Below are 23,180 nucleotides of genomic sequence, written 5' to 3'. Positions count from 1 at the left end.
GGGGGGAATAGAGTTGGAATAGATCTCTTAAACTTTACAACTTTGTAACCAGTGCACTAAAAAAATTTTAACAACCCTCAAATACCCAAAAACAGTAAGAAAGATATTTTAAGTTCTTAACAACAGCAACAACAACAACAAAAAAAAACCTACAAAAAATATAGGATTTTCTCTTTTTTTAAAAAAAAGGTGAATGTAGCTTGATGAAAGTGGGTGAACAGTAGGGTTGAATCTGCTAAATTATGAAGACAAGGCAAATGTATTGAGATTAGGCAGAATTAAAAATTTCTAAGATAAAGCTTTTGGCCAAATTGATACAGGAGGAAAAATTGTAGTATATTTATATTTAATCTTGAGTTTTGTACAGCTTGCTGTGCTCAGCTCTACTAATGCATTTTTCATTAAGCTACTGTTACATATTAATACAAAATATAAAAGGACTAAGAAAAAAATCAGACTTAACACAACTTCCCTATTTACCAAACCTATAGACACAAATTCATTACAATACAAATAGGAACTTTAGCAGATGATATCTTACATACTAATCAACCCTCACAATAAGCCTATAAATAGTTCTTATAGTTACTTATATTTGACTGGGGGAAAATTTAGCAACTGAAAATTTATGTTCTACCTAAGAGAATTCAGCAAGTGGAAGAGTTGAGATTATAAGCAGGAAAATTTAGCTGTAGAATCTACATGTTTAACTATGAAACTTACTGCCCATCAATGTCATCTATAATATCTTTGGGAAACTTTTAGGTTTCAGGAATTTAAGATCCTACTCTCTTTACCTCATTCAATAAGAAATAAAAACTAAGTTGGAAAAATATAGTTTTTTACGTAGTGAAGTTGAATCATCTAAGAAACATTTGGGAGAATATGTTCAATGAAATTTGACAGTGAATAAATGGGCAGTTGACTTGATTTTTAGAGGAAAGTTAGGAGTGGGAGTAAGGTTGTTAGAATTACCCATATTGAGGCAGCAGATAAGTCTGAGAATGGTGTTGCTCTTACTAGGGGTAGAATAGGTCGAAATCCAAGAAAGTAATGTCTGGAAGAAAATGAGGGAAGTACTTGAAGTTAATATTTATGGTATATTTTAATAGACCTTAGAAAGAAAAGGGGATTAATGGTATTAATTTCATTGAGAATTTGAGAAGAAAGAAGAATGAAAAGAGGTCATTGACTTTGGTAATTAAAAGACCTAAGTTGGTATACTTATACAGTTCACATTCCTTTTTTTTGGAATTTCCTATTTCAACACACCATATGAATATTGGTACAGTATGAATCAACCCTTTTGTCATAGTAAGTTGATCAGATGTTACACTTGACCTGGGGGAAAACCAATGTATAGTTAGAAGACAGGAAACATAAATAAAAACAATATATCAATCTAAACCTCTTTACAGGAAGTTTAGATATAGAACCCTGAACAAATTGAATAATTTATTTGCTAGATCTAGAAGCTAAATTCCAAGATCATTAGAGGAAAGTGCAGAATGAGTATTGTGGAGATTTAACATGATATGCAAGTCGAGAGTCCTGCAGAGAGGGGAAAAAAGGAAACCATGCTGAAAGCAGAAGTGAGTAAATATTTAGAAAGTCTCTGTGCTTCAAAGCATAGTGAAAATAGGTGCCAGATAGCTCCCCATTTTCTATGACACATGGGTTTACCATCCTTGCTTGCTACAGAATTCCCTGTGTTTTTGCAATACTACTTTTACTTGAGCTAATTTGAGTGGGTGTCCATTTTGATGGAGCTAATGCAGATATATGCACACTATTGCTCTGCTACTCAGACTTGAATCAAGGACTTTTTTATGTCTTCTCATCCAACATTACTTCATATCAACAGTTTTCTTCTAGCCCTTACTACTACTGGTCCTTTAAATGGAAGTATTAATAAGTAGTATATATTGTGTGTTTCATATATGATAACTCATTTTCATAATAACCTTATGACATAATTTATTGTAACAATCTCCATTTTACAGATGAAGAAACTGAGACATGGGAACATTCAGTAATGTATTGCAGACTCTATAATTAATATTGGAGATGCAATTTGGGCTAAGACAGTGGGGCTTCAGATACCACACATTTATTTACTTTGCTAATTTCTAGTTTCTCTTAAAGTTGATCAAGAAGGCACCCTCCAGATCCTGGAAAAGATGGTATAAAGGTACAAAGTGTGTAGTATAGAGGTCACAATTTGGGAGAGGGCTTGGTTTATTACTATTTCCTTTTTAATTGCCAAATGGACCAGTGGAGTCTAATGGGAAAGCTGGCAGCATTTTGATCACAAACATTGATGCACAAAAACCCCTCAGCCACTGCACGTAGTCAATTTTGTGGACTAGACTATTGCTCTCACCAAACTAAATCATGAAGCCTCAGAATTGAGGCCATACCTGTAGAAAGTGGTAGAGTATTTCAGAGGATTAGAAATTTTCCTCACAGTAATGTAAGAGTCAGGAAAATAGAATAGCATACTCATCTGCATCATAATAGTGAAAGGATGTTTCCAGCTATCAGTGTTGAACGATTAGAAAGTAAACCAAACCCTGAGGTAGAGAAGAGTTTCAAAGCCAAAAACGACTGACAGAGAATGACATAACTTAAATGCCAAAACAAAAGTAGGATGATGTCCAGGAATAGATACCATTTTGTCACAACTGTACACTCTGAGTCCAAGATGGGAAGTGTAACATTCAGAAATCACAAGGGAATCTGAGGTCAAATATTTTAGGAATAAATGAAAGATAAAGCTAGGTTTTGTGCTAGGTAAAAATTTGGTAAAAATATTATGGTAGGAATTTTTTTGAAAGCACTAAGACCTCATTGTCAAAGAAAAATCTCTTAAAAAATCTCAAAATTAGGACAATGTATACTTTAACAGCCAAACACTGACACTTTTGCAAGTGAAAGATATTAATTACTAGACAATGACATAAATTGGACTGTCCTAGGCAAATCAAGATGTATGATCACCTTAAACTTGTTCATATAACTATACCTTTATGTTCCAACTCGTGCCCAAAGTGATGTAGAAAGTTTCAAATAATTGAAATAAATATGTGGTAGAGGCCACAGTGTTTGCTTTCCAGCCCCAGCTCAGTTACTAACTACATAGTTAGACATTGACAATCATATAATTTTTTCCAAGCCTTTGTTTTCCCTCACCACAGGCCTACTTGCACTCCTAAGCTTAGAGCACTGTAGAGGCTCAACTGAGGAAATGCTCAGAATGGTAAATAAGATCACATAAGCCTACTAGAACAAAAAATTTTCAATTTACATGTGATCAGCTGCTCTCCTTATAGAGTCATTTCAGGGCCACCAGACAGGCTCCTCAGTCCTCTAAACTACCTCTTCTAGTGTGACATGAAGCATAATTTTAAAATTAAGGCATTTATTGACATATATCATGCAGAAGCCATCCTAAGAAGCCATACATTGACCAGTACCTATCTTGACCAGTATAATTTAACTTTTTTTTGCAAGGAGGATTAATTTTGAGATGATATTTTAAAGAAAAAATAATCGGATCCCCAGTGTCCTCACAGAAGGTCAATAGGGCACAAAATATGAAGTGATATAAACTGAAGACAAATTGTCCACACATCAATGTGTCTGAGATATTCAAACCAAGACATAATCAAATATTTGTCTTTATGACACCAGTGCAGTGTTTTGAAGAGTGAAATATTAATTTAATCAGTAAGTTGTCGTGTCTAGATGGCTCAAAATGATTGGTTTGACAGACATTTTTATTCACTTGATGAAGCTGACTGGTTGATCTGGGATTGGGTAGAAGCAGCCTAATATCAGTGATATGGATGTGGCAGTAGAAATTGGAGTTGATTGACGGTATTCATGAAGTGAAAGGCTTTGATGATTGAAGCCTGAAATAGCAAATGTCAGAAGCCTCAAAGATCCCAGTCCTCTAAGTCTTGGTGTTTGCTGAATATTGAAGCAGAGATTTTCAGTGAGGGTATTAGACATACCAAGTGTCAAGAAATGTTTGCAGGCATGACATAAGCTGTTACTATAATAACATTAGTTAAAACACAAAAGCGTGCAAATGACTAACCATTATATAATTTAATCTGATTCAAATTGTCCCTTATAAAAGATAATTTATGTTCTTTCTTGAGATAGAGGAAAGTCATGGGCATCCGTAATCTTATTATATCCATTTAAGAGTCTCTCACATGGAGACATGTTGAGATCGCACTATATGACTGACAACTTACAACGCGTGGTATGTCTGAACTCAGTGTTACCCAATTGTTCACTAGTTGCCTTCTGTGAGTGTGGCTGGTTTGCCAATATAGAATATTTTTTTCCATGTTCAGAGCAGGTTTAACACATATTGGACTGACTTTTCCCAATAAGCTGTTCACATGCTAATAGGAAACTAGCGACACACTAGATACTTAGTAAACATATTGTTAATTGATTTTTCAACCTGGACCCTTTGGTAAAATTGAAGTTTACAGAAGTTACTTCACAATTATTCTGATAAAATTTAAATGTAAGAAGCTAATGCAAGAAACAATTTGTTCTTGCATTATAATACTAATATAAAACTTTCCTAAACTTAAAACTCATGAACTCCAACATGATCTGAACAAGCAGAACATCAGAACAAGAAAAAACGTAAAATGGGATTCTGAGTCACGAAACAAGTGGTGCCTGCCTGCAAGTGGAAGGTATGAAGAGACAAATTACTTCTAGCCAGAATGGAAGAGATGATACTTACACAAACGAGCTTTGGGGTGTATATACATGCGTGCGTGCGTGCGCACACACACACACACACACACGCACACATCATACACACACCTGGTAATCTTTTCTTTCTCTATTTTGTGTGTAGTTTAGTTAGTGTGTGTTCTCTATTGAAAGAAAGAAAACAAAATGTAAGATACAATGAAAATGTGGGAACAAAAAATTGTGAAAGATTAGAAGGCAGGCTACATTTTATCTGTCAAATTTCTACTTTCTTGCTGTGAAATTATTCTTTCTGGTAGTTTGCTTTCTTAACATAGATTAGCTCTCACCCAAATCCTTCACAGTGCATTTAGAACTAAATAAAGCATTAATATGTTCATCTATGTGAAATGTTCCCTTAACTGCTACCTCTGGCAGTCATTTAACTGAATTTGATATGGAGAACACATTGACATTGTAAAGGTTAATGATCCAATTATTAACAATACTCATTTTTGGAAAATGGCTTTAGTCATTGTTTCATAGAAAAGGGGAACAACAATTTGTTCAGTAGTCTCAAATGTCAGGGAGAAGTATCTTTCTTTTTATGCTAAATGCAGATTGTCATCATCTTCAAGCACGTAAGAGTGCTCTCAAATATTATGTGAAGTGGCTCCTGTTGTTTCTTCTTCTATAGATGGGCACAGAAGGGTTAAATGAGGCAAGCAGTATTTCCCTGGCATAGAAGCAGCCTAGCATCAAATAACTGGAAAATGTTCAAACAGGTAAACAGAGCTTAGTATTAAGAGTATGTGGTAACAGGTGGCATGAGGAGCCTAAGGTCTGGATTTACAAAGTGAAATCCATCAGGCAGATGGAGTATGGCTACCCAAGAGCTAGGAAAAGAAAATATTTGGAGTTCCTTATGGTAGCTGAGCAGTGTACAAGCGTAAGTAAAAAGAACTGTAAAAAGGTGAATCCTAGATAATGGTTAGAGGATTTAGTCTTTTAAAAAGTGAGTGACTATCTTCAGAAGGGGGAGAATTCTTTATTAATACTGGGCTTCCATATAAAAGATCAGCATTACTGCTGGCATTTATTGAGTGCTTCATATATACCAATTTATCAGCTTTTTCTACATATCTCATTTAATTTTCTCCCCAAATATGTCCCCTTATGCACATATTACTATCATTCTCATATTATAGATGCAGCAACCAAGACAGAGCAATGAAGTGGCCTAGGCGAAGGTCATAGCTACTAAATAGCGCACAGCCTACCCAAGTACAACTTATTTTGATAAAGGCTCAGTCCAAAACCACCATTCAATAGTACCTTTCTACTTCTTTAATCCTTTCATCATGGTTGATATTGGTATCATCACCATAATGGGCAGCAGCAGCATCCAACTCATCTTTATCACATTATACAGGGTACAGTTCCCTGACTTACGTCCATAGTTCCTGTGCCTAGTTGTCATCCAAAATGTAATCTTTCTCACCAAGAACTATTGCCATTAGTATTATATCTAAAGTTACCTAAACAACCTCATACTGCCAGGCAACTTATTACTCATTTCAGTTTCCAGGGAGGAAGACAAAAGCTCCATAGGTATTCCAAACAGAGCAAATGTAATCAAAATATTTGGTTACATAGCTGATGGGAAAGCTGAGAAGACTACCCAGGGAGAACGAGGCTTCTCAATAATAAGCAACAGCTGAAAGGACTGAAAGACGATGGGAAGAGAATGTGTTTCTGGGGCTACATACCTGATCTTATCCAACGGGAGCTAAAACCAAGACTAAGGACGATGTGCAAGATGGAGCCACAGAAAGGTTGGTCAACCTGCCACGCATCACTGTATACTAGTGGCTGAAGCACAAGGAAGACTTATGTCATCCCCAGAGATATCAGCAGAGGCAGGGAGAATTGGAAAGAGATGTTCTGTCTTCTCCCTTCCTTTTGCCCTCACAAGCAAATGAGCAAACTGCTGCCTCATTGGCTTAACTCAGCAGGAAACCAGCTGAGAAATTAAGCCTGCAGAGTTACCCACCTTACCCCACTGAGTGGAGCAGGGAAAGGATGAGAAACGGATCCCAGGGCAAACAGGATGATAAAAAGTACAACAATCGAACTTGAAATGTTGGCTGCTTACCTCTTTTGGTGGGGATTCCTCATCAAGTCCCCCAAAGTAAATTTTTCACACACTCAATAACCTGTATTATTAATAGTTTCCTATCACTGCTGCACTAAGTTACAACAAATGGATTGCTTAAAGTTCTGTAGGTTTGAAGCCTCAAATGAGTCTCACTGGACTAAAATCAAGATGTGGAAAGCACTGGATTCCTTTCTGAAGGCTCTAGGGGAGTCTCTTCCCTTACCTTACCATCTTCCAGAGACTGTACAAATTCCCCCGTTCATGATCCTCTTCCATCTTCCAAGTCAACGAATCTCCTTCTCACTCTCTGACCACCTGACACCCCTCTTCTGCCTCCCTTTTAAAGACTCTCTAACAATCAATTACCTTGGGCCCAGCTGGATAAATCATGATTAATTAGCCACCTTAATTACATCTTCTACATTGACTCTACTTTGCCACGTGAGGTAATATATTCACAGTTTCCAGAGATTTAGGTATGGACATCTTGGGGGAGGGCAGATAGTCTGCCTAGCACAAAACTTGTTCTTTTCACTGTACCATCTCAAACAATCTCTAATGTTGGCAAAATTTCATTGTGCTGATTTCATGTACTATAGTAACAGACAAACAGAAAACTCATTTTATTTATGTTGATGAAATTCAATTGAATCTGATCCAAGCCCTTACTAAATCTTCAATGGCACGTTAGTACCTAGACATCATTTTGGCTGCTTGGATGATTGTGTTGCTTTTATTCTCCAGGATTTTCTTTGTTTCAGACAGCTGGGTATGCTTATGATTGACTTCTGTTTAAGTCAGGTGTCACCATTCTAAGTGCCCAAGTTGAATAAAATGAAGGCCTACTTTCCTAGTAAATTTAGATAATGGCATATTAGTATAACAAATTAGTTCAGCTCAAATAGATTTTACTTTGTTGATCACTGCTGCTGACTTGATTTGGCAAGGATCCTGCAGCTGAAAATGGCTGCTACTGAGGACTAACCTCCACTCTGGAATGCTTTCTAGGCTCCTTATCTTGGAACTAGGTTCTAGATTTTAATTCTCACATTGAAATCCCATCTCCTTCCCATAGGGACTGATCCTTAGACAAATCCTTGGGTAGCTACATACCTAGCAGGCACAGTGAAACACCATTTGTCACTTTATCTAAATTCTTTTTGATCATAATTTTCTGATAAATTTTATTGGTATCTAGTAGGACACTTAGTGAGTAAACCAATGTAAAGGCTTGAAATATGATATTTTTATTCAATTTATCAAAAATTTTCAATGTTATTGGCATACCCTTCAAAATAGCAACAAAGAAAATAAGGAATACATTTAACTAAAGAGGTAAAGGACCTCTATAGGGAGAACTATGAAACACTGAGGAAAGAAATTGCAGAACATGTAAATAGGTGGAAAACCATACCATGCTCGTGGATTGGAAGAATCAACATTGTTAAAATGTCTATACTACCCAAAGTAATCTACAAATTCAATGCAATCCCTATTAAATTACCAACATCATTTTTCACAGATTTAGAAAAAATAATTATACACTTTGTATGGAATCAGAGAAGACCCCATATAGCAAAAGCAATTTTAAGCAATAAAAACAAAATGGGAGGTATTAATTTGCGAGATTTCAAACTATACTACAAGGGGAGTTCTTAAAACTGCCTGGTATTGGCACAAGGGCAGGGACACAGACCAGTGGAACAGAACAGAAAATCCAAATATGAAACCATCCTCATATAGCCATCTAATCTTTGACAAAACAGACAAAAACATACTCTGGGGACAAGAATCCTTATTCAATAAATGGTGCTGGGAAAACTGGATAGCCACATGTAGAAGACTGAAACAGGACCCACAGATTTCACCTCTCACAAAAATCCAATCATGGTGGATAACAGATTTAAACCTTAAATGGGAAACGATTAGAATTCTAGAAGAAAATGTAGGAAAGACTCTTACAGACATTGGTCTAGGCAAAGAATTTTTGAAGAAGACCCTAAGGCAATCACAGCAACAACAAAAATAAACGAATGGGACCTGATTAAATTAAAAAGCTTCTGCACAGCCAAAGAAACAGTCACGAAAATAAACAGACAGCCTACAGAATGGGAAAAAATTTTCGCATACTACACATCAGATAAAGGACTGATAACCATAATCTATTTAGAACTCAGGAAAATCAGCAAGAAAAAATCAAACAACCCTATCAAAAAGTGGGCAAACGACATGAATAGAAATTTTTCAAAAGAAGATATAAGAATGGCTAGCAAACATATGAAAAAATGCTCAATATCCCTAATCATCAGGGAAATGCAAATCAAAACCACAATGAAATATCACTTAACTCTGGTGAGAATGGCCTTTATCAAAAAGTCCCAAAACAACACATGTTGGCGTGGATGCGGAGAGACAGGAACACTCATACACTGCTGGTGGGACTGCAAACTAGTGCAACCCCTGTGGAAAGCATTATGGAGATACCTTAAACAGATTCAAGTAGACCTATCATTCAATCCAGCAATCCCATTATTGGGCATCTACCCAAAGGAACAAAGTTATTCTATGACAAAGACACCTGTACCTGAATGTTTATAGCAGCACAATTCACAATTGCAAAGATGTGGAAATAACCCAAATGCCCATCAATCCACGAATGGATTAGTAAATTGTGGTATATGTATACCATGGAGTATTACTCAGCTATAAGAAATAACGGTGATATGACATCTCTTTGGTTCTCCTGGAGAGTTGGAACCCATTATATTAAGTGAAGCATCCAAAGAATGGAAAAACAAGCATCACATGTACTCACCAGAAAACTGGTTTCCCTGATCATCACCTAAATGCACATCGGGGAATGATACCAACTGGATATCAGACTGAGGCGGGGGGTGGGGGGAGGGGATGGATGTATGCCTACATGATGAGTGCGTTGCGCACCATCTGGGGAATGGTCATGCTTGAAGGTGGTGACTCAGGGAGGTGGGGGTGGGGGGAGGGGATGGAGGTATGACTACATGGTGAGTGCCAGGTGCAGTGTCTGGAGAATGGACACACTTGAGGCTCTGACTCAGGGGGATAGGCAGGACAAGGGCAATGTATATAACCTGAGCTTTTGTAGCCCTATGATGAGCTGAAATAAAAAAAAAAATTTTTTTTCAATTTATATAACACCCCTACTACAAAAATATTTTTAAATGTTTGATTGTAATCAAGTCTGTAGAAATCCACATGCTTTGGATTTAATTTTACTTAATTGTACAATATGCTTGATGCATTAGAGATCTGATCTACACATTCAAACACATATAACTTATTAAAAGTGAGGGCAATCACAGATTTATTTTAAAAAAGCACAGATTTAACTACCTATGTTAGAATATTAGTTGTCCTACTTTCTAGCTCTGGGACTTTGGGTAAGTTATTTAACCTCTCTGTTTATATATTTTTCCTCATATGTAAAATGAAGAAAAATACTGCTACTTATTTTATAAAATTAATATCAAGATAAAGTAAATTAATAGATGTAAAACCTTTAGAATAATGCCTTTCAATAATAAAAGCTATATGTCATTGATGTCATTAAAATAATTGCCTGATGATTATTTCATTCAGAATTAATTTTTTACCACATTGATTGATTATTAAGGATTATAATGCTATTGTACATACATCTAAACAGACATACAGACCCATTGTTGTCTGTGCATGAGTCTTTCTACAGGCAAAAAGCTTTGGAATTGGTCCACGATCTGTCTACAATGCTCCCTTTGCAGACATATTCTTCCTTAATTTAACTCCTTAAAAATTTTCCATCTTACTGAAAACCCCTCCATCTTCAAGTAGATAAAGTAGGCCTTCATCTAAGTTTTTGTTTTTAAATGGCCAGACACATTCTAAAAAAAATAAATAACCAAGTTAGGAAGAGAGATGAGTTTTAGAATTGATCAAGAGAACTAGAGACTCAGTATAAAATGATCAACAGTAATCCGGGAGAGGAAAACAGTTGCTTTTATGAGTGAACAAAGGCCTGGCCACCTACATGGTATACCTTAGGGGTACACAGAAAAGAAACCCAAATATTTCACATAACAGACTCAGAATAATGCTTCAGTTTCCACTATGAAAGCAAAGCTTTAGTGATTTCTAATATAGTACATTTCTTTTAGAACAGTCCATAACATTGAAATGCCTATTAAGGAATATAACCTTTCTTATCTAAGCTAACAGCTCTTTTGGACTTATATTTCAACCAGTTTGAAGACAATTTTGTAGGAACTGGGGAAGCTTAAGGCACCTAAAATATTGGAAAGGTATTCAAGGCAAAGTTGAAGAGTTAGATGGGCAAGTTTGGGGAAAATTTTCAAAGAGAAACTAAGTTTCCAACCAATAATCACTAGGGCAGACACTAAATGGAAAGAAATAAAACTTTGTTTCCCAACTGAGGTTTAGCAGCTGACATGCCTCAAGTCATGAAATGACAGTATGAACACACCTGATGCTCTTCACACAAAGTCATAGCTTCCTTATTAGGAAGAAAATGGTGACCTGTTTAACCGAGAGTTACTTTTCTTTGCTTCTCCAGGTGTTTCATGAATAAAAGGTACTATAGAGATGAGGAGTAAATGAGTAATATCTAATATTGATAAATTTTATGAAGAAATAAAATAGTAAAGGGCTAGAAAGTGACTGAATGCTACTTTGGAAACTGTTTTATTGAAAATTAGAATACACTGTGTATTGATTTAGCCAATTAACTGAAAATTTACTAGTTCTTTACCAAAGAACTTCTGCATCATTTATATCATGTCGGTATGTGTGTGTGTGTGTGTGTGTTAGTTTTAGACCCTTTTGTCTAATTTATCCCCCTTTTTAAAAATAAACAAAGAATGCATGAGGAACCGGAAACTTCTCTTCTCCATCTTTCCCCACAGAATCCCTTTGTCTTGAAAACATCATTCACAAAGATGTATAAATGAATAATAACAGCTGAAAGCATAACCCTTCCCAAATCATACTGATTTCAATATCATCTCAGCCATAAAACTAATTAATTAATTAATTTCTGGATTGGTGAATTTGGATATTCAGTTGGAAAGACATCTGTTGGGGATTTTTCCCAATGCCCGACAAACCACACAATTTAGGAGTTAAATGTTCCATGTCATGTCTGACAATATGTGTCTTTCCTCTCTGGCTTTTGTTTTCTCTTCTCAGTCACCCTAGTATCCTTTCTCTAGGTTACACCATTGCCTAGCAGCATTGCTTCCTCATGCTAAATACTCATATGTCACATCAGTTGTTCCTGACTTCCTCCTACCATAATTATCATTTTTTTAACTAAATCTCTTCATGTTAATCTAGTGTCTCATTAGAGCAATGGTTCTCCAACTTGGCCCCTATTGGAATAATTTGGAAAGCCTATCAAAAGCCCCATGTCTGAACCTGGAGACACTAAATTAAATCAGAACTTGTGGAAGTGATACCTTGACATAAGTAGTTTTCTAACCTTCTCAGGCGATGCCAATGTGCAGCCAGAGTTGAAAACCACTGTTAAGCTTTCATCCATAGTTCTAATGAGTTGGTTTTCTTCTTATTATTATTATTCAGCCCCTTTTCAAAGCATCCATTAATAGATTATAGCAAGACAGTGATTTATCTCTTCCTTTCATGATTATAGGCAAAAGTATTTGTTATACGGTCAGGGCCAGGTCCATCCACAAAGGGAAACAAAGTTTGTGTGCAGATTCAGTACTTTCAGTTCACTGTCAAATACTTTTTCCTTGCTTAAGAGTCTCATTCACTCATTCATTCAAATCACTGAAAAAATTTCAGCAGGAAAAGAGTGAAGTAGATTTACTCCTTGGGGAGATAACACAAGAACAATAGGTACTAGAGGAAGTAGAGAATCCTAAGACTAGATCCCAGAAAACTTAGTAAGCCCAGAGAGTGTGATGATGAGGACAATGATGATGAGAATGCATCTTTTACCTACTGCCAAGGTCTGTTCAATGTTGGCCAGTCTCACGAGTGAATAGACTTGGCTCTGCCTCTTGGCTGAAGTCAAAATACAATAAAGAAAGGACAATCCCTCAGCAGTGGTTTCCAAGCTTACAGGCAATTATAATCACTGGGCACTTATAAAAATCCCCATACCCATTAAATTCTGTGGTAATTAAATCAGAATTAGGGCTGAGGCTCAGCTCAGTGTATGCTAAAGTTTTCCAGGTGGTTCCAATATGCATCCAATGCGTATTATGAAAACCACCCTGCTAATAAGGCTAGCACTTCTCATAGAAAATTTTAAACCTTTCTGTCTTCTGGCTATGATGTTTGGTCAGGGTGAGAGGGTCAAAGAGAGCATTCTAACTCTTCCCTCTACCTTCCTCACATGGTGCTGACCTATCTACTGAGACTTGCTGACTACAGATTATAGAATTGATTTCTGATCATATATCCCTTTTCTCCTTAGCTTTGAACTAGTCCCTTCTTAAACACTGTTTTGGTCTTTAAAAGGAAACTTCAAATCATGTAGGAAATAATTTAAAGGTGATATGCTCCAAATTTAATTACATTTGCTTGGCAATTTTTTCCTACATCAATAATGTGATTTTTCTTTCAGTAGTCAGTGAATGGAATCTAACTGCCAAATATCTTTGAGAGACACATTATCTCGTGGGCCTTCCAATAGTGACATTCAATTGCTCTAGCAAGTCTCCTTTACTGGAATTCAGAAAAATTGAGATGTTTTTAATTTGTCTCATCCCAAAGAGCATCAGAAACTTTAAAGCTAGTTAAGGAAGCCAAATATACACTTAAATGTATTTGGTGGTTCTCAATTTTTAGGCTGACTATAAACCACCTAGCATACTAGAAAAATACAGATTCCTAGGTCTTTCTGAGACCTTATGGATTAGTATTTCCTTTGTGTTTTCCTGGAACATGCATGTTTGTCAAGCTGTCTTGATGGTTATGCTATAAATAACTTTCTAAGCTTCAATGTCCTCATAAATAAAATAGCAATAATAATACCACCAATTTGTTATATAACTAAATAGTATAATTTATATAAAACACTTAACAGTGCCAGGCACAGAATAAGTGATAGCCAAACTACATACATTATATGTCAAGCCATGTGGTATTGCATTAGATTATTTTATATTACAAATGAATGCAAAACATTTTAAGTAAAGAGGAATCTTAAACTATAACAAGTGAAAGGATGCAGAAAAGTGGTCAAGGTCAGATGGAGTTAATTAAATAATGTTTCACTGTGTTGGTGAGTTTTAAAGGCCTTGAATCAGCAGCAAAAAAAAGCAATTACTCCTCTTAAGGAAAATGACATTTTACAATATGTGAGAATATCGTAACTGACTATCTTGGCTGAATCACCTTGTTTTTCTAATAAAAAGTTCTAGTTTTATGACAATGTATTATAATATTATAATTTATCATTTTTGAGAAATTATTATTAAGAACCATCTCATATCATTAAGATTTCCTGGCTCATGTGCATATTTTAGTTAGTTGATGAATTAAAAGGCAAAGTAGTATCAGTCTAACACTGTCCTTGATAAATGCTATGTAGACATAATGCAATGGGAAGCAAAGAAACCACCTTGGCTTTTACGAGAATTACAGGAACTTGCACTAACCACAGGGACTTTGCCATCTCCAAGGCAGATGCTATAGTCAATCGGCTAAATACTCTGAGTTAAGAAATTGTACAGTCTGGCTTTGGGGATCCCAACAATGTCAAGACCGCCATTCCAGTAAAGTGGGCACATAATATTTTCAAGTCAATAGAAATAAACAGAAAATGGTCTAAAAGTGCAAACAATAACAACAACAAAAATATGCACCCAGACAAACATACAAGATATAAATTTTATACCTCTTTAAAGGAGGTTGGTTGCAAAGAGCTCCAAGCTCCCCAGACGTTGATTTCCACGCTGGCCTTGGTGAAAGAGAGGAGAATATTTTATATTTTAGTACTTTTTATATTTTTGGTAAAAAATGTGTTCTAAACACCTTAGGACAAAGGCATCATTATTCTCATTTCCCTTCTTTTTGAAAAAGAAGCCTTGCATTTTCATTTGCACTGGGTCACTTAAATAATGTGGCTGGCCCCAGGTCTAAATAAGACCGTATAGCAAGATAAGAATAGTTACCAATATTTGGTCCTCCTCTTTTCTGGGTATATCAATAGACTATATTCCAGCCCCTTGCATATAGGTGAGTCTATGTAATCAATTCTCAATAATAGAACATGATTGGAATAAAGTGGGTCACCTACAGGCCAAGGCAATGAAAGAACAGGTGGGCCTTCTCTTTTTCTTGGCCCACTGTCTGGTCACACAGAAGATTGCATCTCCAATTGACGGACCCTAGAACCCTCAATGCTTACATGATGCAGAATCTCACCCCAAAGCCTCTCAACCCCCATGGACCCATTAGACTCTAAATTCGGTGAAAAATAAATTTTAGTTGTGCTAACTCATTTGAATTTTGGAGTTGTCAACTACTCTGCCTCAACTTAATACAGGTCATAAAAAAACAGTTACCAAACAGAACTTGTCTGACTCTAACACATAAGAGCTCTGTCTTAAATCAAACTGCCTTTAAATTCCTTTTGGAAGCCTTAGGGCATGCGTTGCATTTATTCTTAAAGTTGTAGTATCAGAAAATCAGGGGAAGTTTAAAACTTCTCTTCCTCTGTTTGTTTTTTTTTTTAATTTCAAAATATTAAGGAGGTACAAATGTTTTTGTTGCATGGACACATTGTGTAATGCTGAAGTCAGGGCTGTCAGTGTGCTTATCACCAGGACAGTGTTCATTATACCCGATAGGTAAGTTTTTATCCCTCATCCCCATCCCTCCTTCCTCCCTTCTTGGTTTCCAATGTCCTTTATCTCTCTTTGTGCAGGTGAGTACCTATCATTTAGCTACCACTTATTAGTGAGAACATGTTTGAACACGCTTTTATATAAAAGGTAAGGACACTCTACTGATCCTTGGGATCGAGGCATCAGAACATAGCCAGAAAAGTAGGATGGGAACAGATAGTTGTCACAGGAAGGGAGCAGGGAAAGTGTTAACCTCTCATGTAAATTGGAAAGTTAAAACCACCAGAACTTATAGAAGAACGTGACTTGTTACTTCAGCTGTTTTCATAGCATCCAAATAAAATCTGAAAATATGGATTTAAAGTAAAGAGAAAGAAATACTCCAGGTGAGTAGGTTCTATGCAAAGCCTTGAACCTTCAAAACTAGTCAGCCCTGCTTGAGCTTTCAACTCTTTACATGTGCAACTTCACTTATGGACATAGGTGCTACTAAAAGGTTGAACTCTGGACTGTCAGAAGCATTAAAATAGAATTGGCTGCAGAAAAAGCGCTTGTTTATTGTTCTATTTCTAAGCTCCATAATTACTTTAATAATAAGGTAAAAAGAAAAATTATATTTGAACTCCTGCCTCTATGAACCTACTTCATAACCATGAGGAGATAGAAACATGTGAGGATACCCAGGTATATATTTGGATTTCTCATAACCCTTGCAAGGGAAAAAAAAAAAGTTTCCTAGATTTAGTCATCTTTTTCGTCTAAAAAGTGAAACCAAGGCACAGGTTCCTTTTTATAATTGTTAATATTTTAGTTACAGGTGGCCCTCATTTGGCACAATAATATGGGTCTTTAAAAATGATCATGCAACCTGAAATCATACAAAAGGATTGTAATAATCAGCGTGAATGATTCTGATTATTCCATGACCTTTGATTTTTTGTCAAAATATTGAAACATTATCAATTATAAATGTATGGAGAAATAAAAAATAGTAAAGCTAATATTTTTGTACACTACAATTTAAAACATTAGAATCAAAGGTTAAGAGTAGTGTGAACATTGCTTCCCTTCTTGTTGTTGTAAAACTTAACAATAAAGAGCAAATATATTTTCCATGCCTTGGCAAAGTGTTATACTCTTTTCTAAGTCTGAATCAGCTTTTAATATTTAATTCTTTGTTCTTTCAGTGTCATGAAATATTTTCAAGTGTTTTTTGTTGTTGTTTTTTTACTTGGTTTTTGGTTTTTGGCCATTATCACTTTCCTTGGAACATTTTTTCTGTCACAATCATTTTTCTCATTTACATTGATAAGTTGGCCTTCTTGAGTTACTCTGGTTGTATATCAAGAGACTCTAAGAATGTAAACTCCGTCAACATTCTTAAATTTTATTTATGTCCAATTCAAATTTCACTTTGATCATTATCACTCTTCCTTTCTTTGTTGCACTTTCATCTTTGTTTGCCAATTCCCTTTTTTTCTTCTAAAATGTCACATGGGCTTACGCCTGAAAGGCAAGAAGGCAATATAACCACAAACTTTGCTGACTGTGTGTGAACTAAGTAGCAGATGTGCAGTCACCAATAATCAACAAAGTTAAGTTTGAAAGAAGTGATGTCATTGATCACTCCACATGATGTGCATCTGCTGTTTATGCTGTGATTTGTGGACTGAAGAGCTATAGCAGTGAAGTTTTTTTTTTTTTTAATCTAATTACTCATAGTTAAAATACCATGGGAACTAAAATCATAACCATATTGTTGAGGACTGGTGTTAATAAATTATTGTAATAGAAATGTGCACATATTAGAATCAAAGAGAGAACTGCCTGCATTTTGAAATATTCTCAAATATACAAAATGATCTAGTTTCAGATATTATTCAGTATTTTTGCTTTTTTTTCTAAAACAAACACATTTTTAAGCTCTTGTATAAAAGTAATTATTATTATTTATCAATTAATGTCCAAATATCAGACATGAATGGGTAACATATTATGTATTGTTTCATATAAAGTCAGTTGAACTGGGCAAGACTGATGCATTTGTTTTATTAAAAGTTAACTAATTGTTGGTTGGATGCAGTGGCTCAAGCCTGTAATCCCAGCACTCTGGGAGGCCATGGCAGGAGGATTGCTTGAGGTCAGTTCAAGACCAATCTGAGCAAGAGGGAGACCCTGTTTTTTACTAAAAATAGAGAAAATTAGCCAGGCATGGTGATGTGTGTAGTCCCAGCAACTCAGGAGGCTGAGGCAGGAGGATCGCTTAAGCTCAGGAGTTTGAGGTTGCTGTGAGCTAGGCTAATCCTATGGCATTATGGCATTCTAGCCCAGGTGACAGAGTGAGACCCTGTCTCAAACAAACAAACAAACAAAAATTAACTAATTGTTGAAATACATCATACCCACAGTTTTCATCAGGAGAAAGCAAATCCAGGTAAATTATAGCAACTTAATGTTTCATTACAGTTCTATACAGTCTTAGAGAGGTTGTAGTTTTTACAGCTCAGCATAATAGCACAGGTTCTCTACAATTCACCTGGAATATTAATGTAAATTGAATAACATACCTGATATTTTTAGTCCTTCAGTGCACCATTTATCTTTGAAATTTACAATGTTTTTGAATTTGCCATATATAACAGAGTTGCATAATACAGTCAGCTTGATACAGGGGAAGAAAAGTTACAAATGTTTTTAGCATACCATGTGAGTTTCATCCCTGCTACTCTCTAGAGTGGGCATGGCAGAGAGAAAATAGAATAACATTTCTTAACCTGTGTTTCCCACTTTATATATGCTATTTCACTTAATGTTTATTACAAGTATAGTATGAAAGCATTGTTATCCATATTTTAAGAAAGAAGAAATGGTATCTCTGGGATGGGAAGTAATTTTCAAAGGACACAAAGCTAGTAAATGATGGCATGGAGATCAATATCCAGTTTTATCTAATCCCAATATTTACATATTTTTTTACAACAGAAGGTGCAGAATTTTTGCATTAATTGCAGACATTTTATTTGATGTGTATGTGAAGGGAAGAAAAGATACAAAAGGCAGCCAATTAACAATATCAAAAATCTGTCAATACCATGGCAAGTGTTATGCATCATAAAAGCACCTACCCTGATTACACTATTCACCTTTTCCCATAGGACCACCTTCATGCTTTAACAGAACTGTTTATTGACAGCTTCTACTGAACGCCAGACAGATTTAGTGATAATGATTAACATCTGCGGTTGTCCCCTACTGTAGATTCAAGTTATCTTAAGCAAGTCTCTGGTAAGGACACCACAATTCCAGCCCTAACTCGAAAGCTTATTTTGAGTATATAAGGAGATATTGCATGTCAAAGATCCTAATAAACTTCAAAATATTCTATAGGATACATTATATAAGAACACAGTGTCATTCTCAAAGGTTATTCAAAGCACCATTCAATTTCATGTCCCTAGATCAGTTGAGACAAACTTCATTTGCCTATGCACAAATGTGGGTGATCAGAAAAAAATCATTATCATAAGTACATTCAAAATTTGCTATAAAGCAATAAGTAAGAAAGGCAGCCAGCTAATCACTTATTCTGGCAGTACAGAATTAAGATATGTTGCCTCTGGGTGAGTATCCATTCTGCTATTTCCATTACTTTCCTTTCTGTGTGCTATAAATGAATAATACCTCAGAAAGCTAGAGAGCTAACTTTCTCCTAAAGGCATCAGATGTTTTCAGAAAGAACCCTACAGCAAGTCTAACGTTAATGTGAAATACCGTGAGTTAAAAATCTCTCGACTGGGGAATAACAGAAATGCCAGTTTCTAGAGACTGGAAATCAACACACATTTGACTGTATTTGTACTCAGAACTTCAACTTGCTGTGTAAATGGAAAAATAAATTTATGCCTTTGGATCTAAAGCAAATAGTTTGAATTACATATTGCTATGAAAAGGACTAATGAACTTGTGTCATTGGCAATAAATAGTAAGAGCAAATATATACATACTTTTTGGCCATCCAAATTTATTTTCATTTATTTATAATATTTCATTTGCTTTTTTTTTTTTTTTAGAATTCCTAAGGTATCTCATTGGATTCCAACAAAAGCCACTGAGATATACAAGGCAACATTATATACATTTAACACAACATAAATGAGATATGGAGTCAGTGATTTATCTGATGCAAACAGGAAGAAAAAAGAATAATTACTTGTATTATGGTATAAGATCATTTTAAGGCCCTGGAATTGTTTTTTTCTAGTACAGTTTTAGAATCAGTAAACATTGACAAATATTGTTTGGCTAGAATATGTCAGGCACTTATTAAGTAACTTCCTTAAGACCTGCTTTCCTCTGAGAGTTTATTTCCTAGAAGCAGGGACCTGATATTATTAAATAAATAAAATACTCACAAATTCTCATAGAATGACATTGAAATAAATGGGTGGTACTTCTTTTAGAGTCATGTTAGGCACACCTATTCTATAGGTACTGTGGAATAAGCAGAGGTCGTATAAATTATTGAGCACTGTAAACTGAGAGTGTTTCATGTAGTTGAAGATCTTAGAAATGGCACAACTTAGGGTTTGGCGACATTCAGGATGGAACCATGGGAGTAGATTGCTGAAATGGAGTAGAAGTGATAACCAGTGACACTGAGAAGACTAGGATGTCTGACACAGATGTAGGAAATGTTCCGTGTTTCAACGTTTACTCTCTGAGATAATGGTCAGTCTAAAGGGGACCACAGCATGATGGGAGTTTCTTTCCTCCCTGACCTGTTGGGGTTTTTTGTTTGTTTGTTTTGTTTTGTTTTGTTTTTCCCTTTTTGCAAAGAATGGTTCTAAAATTGGCAAACTTGAACAAGCCAGATATTTAAAAATAATTCACCATGGACTTTGATGCTGCAACCAAATATTCAAATACTTTCCAACAAAAGGCAGACACAATAAAGTCATTAAAAGGTTGGTTAACTTTAAAATTAACAAATAGTTTTCATTTTTTGACATTATTAAGTACATAGTACTTAGATTTTTACAAAATAATGTACATGTTTAAGTATACTAATTGAAGTTTCTTAAATGCAGCCTTATTTGATTACAGCTAAATTAATGTGGCCTTCAAATATGAACAGGTTCCCCACCCCTGGGTTAAAGTATTATACTTGGTCATATTTCACAATAGATAACCAAGTGAACACATTGCTAGGGCTCCTTATAAGGGAAATTAGTCAAGTGAGTCCTGAAACTTAACTTCTTATGTTTCTTTAACTTCACGACAATTTGGTAACTCGTCCTCTGGTTCCTGCTTTTAAGATACTTCTGGAACATTATGAAATTTGGTTCACATAAGGAGCTTTAAATTAAGAATTTTGTTTATTTTTTCCTTCCCTGACAGTAATATTTATATAGTTTATCCATGTCTTGGACAACATCCCAATAATAGCTAATAAAAATAATATGTAACAATTACTCTGAAATAAATAACAGATTTTTATCAAAATACTGAAAACAATATAGTCTTATATTTAAACACAACAATGTGATTGACAGCATGATGCAATAGAGTCTTGCATTAACTATAATATCCTAAGAAATTGACAAAGCAATTTTAATTGCATTAAAGTTGATGAATTAATTGCCCTTAAACTAAAGTTAGCATATATCAGTAGTTAATATATATGCTATTCTCCTCCAATGATCTCTTCACTCTGGAGCTTAAATTTTAATTTGATGTCTTGAAAACCAAGAAAGGAGTTCCAGGTTATACCTACAGAGCCACAAATCCAAATCTCTGCCACCTCTGCCTCAGGTACCATGACTCTGGTGAATGGTATCTATTTCCTAAGACAGAACACAGGAAGCCAAGCTACTCAGATTATGTCCACCTGGATATACTTTCTCCTTTGTAGTTTCATGGTCTGGTCCCTAGTTCAGGCATTTATATTCATTTTGCTGGATTAGAATGAGACTCCTTAACCTGGTCCCTGACTCTAGGATATTCTCCTCATCCCCAAACTAATGTTTTCAGCGTTATAGAAATGCACTTTTTAAGATACTTTGGATGTTATTCCTGTTCTTAAATTTTATCAGTGTCTCTCCATGTCTTCCAAGATGTAATTTAAATTTATTTGCACATGTGATAAGACTCTTCAATTTCTGGTCTGGCCTCTATGCCTTTTAATATTTCTCTTCTGCCAATCTATCTCTTGTTCTAACCTCTAGAAATATTGAACTCCTTGTAGTTTTTTTGAACAATGTCTTTTTCTGTAGTATGTTAGCTGCATATCTGTAGCTCTAAATATTCCTGTTCATTATTCAAGTCTTCATGTGAAGCCTGTGCTTATGAAGTCTTCCCTGACTTCCCCAGGCATAGCCGAATCCTTTTATGCTTGCATTTCAGTGGGATATTTGCATCTGAAAATTTCTTACAAAATTATTACATCTTGTGGCTTTATATATGTCACTTCGTTACACTGTAATACCTTCAGTCTACTATATATCTATATCCACATCTCTATCTATATCTAATATCAAGCATAATGCCCAGGACAAAATAAGCACTTAGTAAACATTTGCCAGATGAATTAAATAACAAATTTGGTTATTTTCTTCAAATTGTTGTCTGCATTGATACTTTTTTCAAAGTTCCCAGTTTTTGTTGTTTTGTTAACCAAGACAAATATATGATAAAAATCATATATATCTTCTGTTACTGTGACAGTTTTTCAGGAGACAGAAAAAAATATTTTTGCTATTTTATGTGTATTGTAACTCCATCTATTCATATTATCCAAATAACTCTGCCTGTATTTATTGAGTCTTAAGTGGAAATATCTTTTCCTGATATATACAGTCTACCCAAGAAAAAAAGTGGACAAAAATGATCATCTAGAGAAGTTGGCATGCTCATCATCTTCCTAGGTACTACATTATTCCATAAGTTGATCACTTACCTGATCCTAGTAATCCAAACTTGTGAACAAAAGAGTCACTTATGTAGTTTTCACAGATGCCCAGTGAGAAGGTACTAATGCAGTGGCTGCTTAGAACACAGTGGAAGAGGGAACTAATCCAGAAAACCGAGGCTCAGCCTATAATCCCTCCAGATCCAGTCAAGACTTCACACAATCCTTCTATCTCTACAAACTCTCTTCTAGCCGTTCCTACTCCTCTTTTGAAAATCCATCTGGGTTATTAAAAAAGCCATATAAACTCAACTTCCTGACGCCAGTCTTAGCTAACTCTGACTACTGATATGGACTACTTTTATACTTTATCCACTGTAATTTTATGTAAGCCATGTTCTTTCACTTGGGATTTATATCCTATTGACACAATATCTTAATCACCTGCTCCTACTCTTGGAAGGACCATGAGAATATTTTAAGATTTGACAGTTCCCTTGCCTGATTCTCTTCATGTTCCCCATGTAGATGCTGAGGC

General features: G+C 35.4%; 1 long non-coding RNA gene across 1 annotated transcript in view; it reads right to left on the bottom strand.

Annotated features, from left to right (window-relative positions):
• Positions 1-14,785: 14,785 nt before the first annotated feature.
• The window catches only part of LOC123636459, a 332,338-nt gene continuing 323,943 nt past the window's right edge, over positions 14,786-23,180 (bottom strand). Inside the window, exon 4 of the long non-coding RNA XR_006734545.1 lies at positions 14,786-14,846. This is a non-coding gene — a long non-coding RNA (uncharacterized LOC123636459). The remainder of the gene's footprint in view (positions 14,847-23,180) is intronic.

The sequence above is a fragment of the Lemur catta genome, chromosome 4 (genome assembly GCF_020740605.2).
Source record: "Lemur catta isolate mLemCat1 chromosome 4, mLemCat1.pri, whole genome shotgun sequence".
NCBI lineage: Eukaryota > Metazoa > Chordata > Mammalia > Primates > Lemuridae > Lemur > Lemur catta.
Note: the sequence above shows the minus strand (reverse complement) of the source record. Positions and strands in the feature narration are given on the sequence as shown.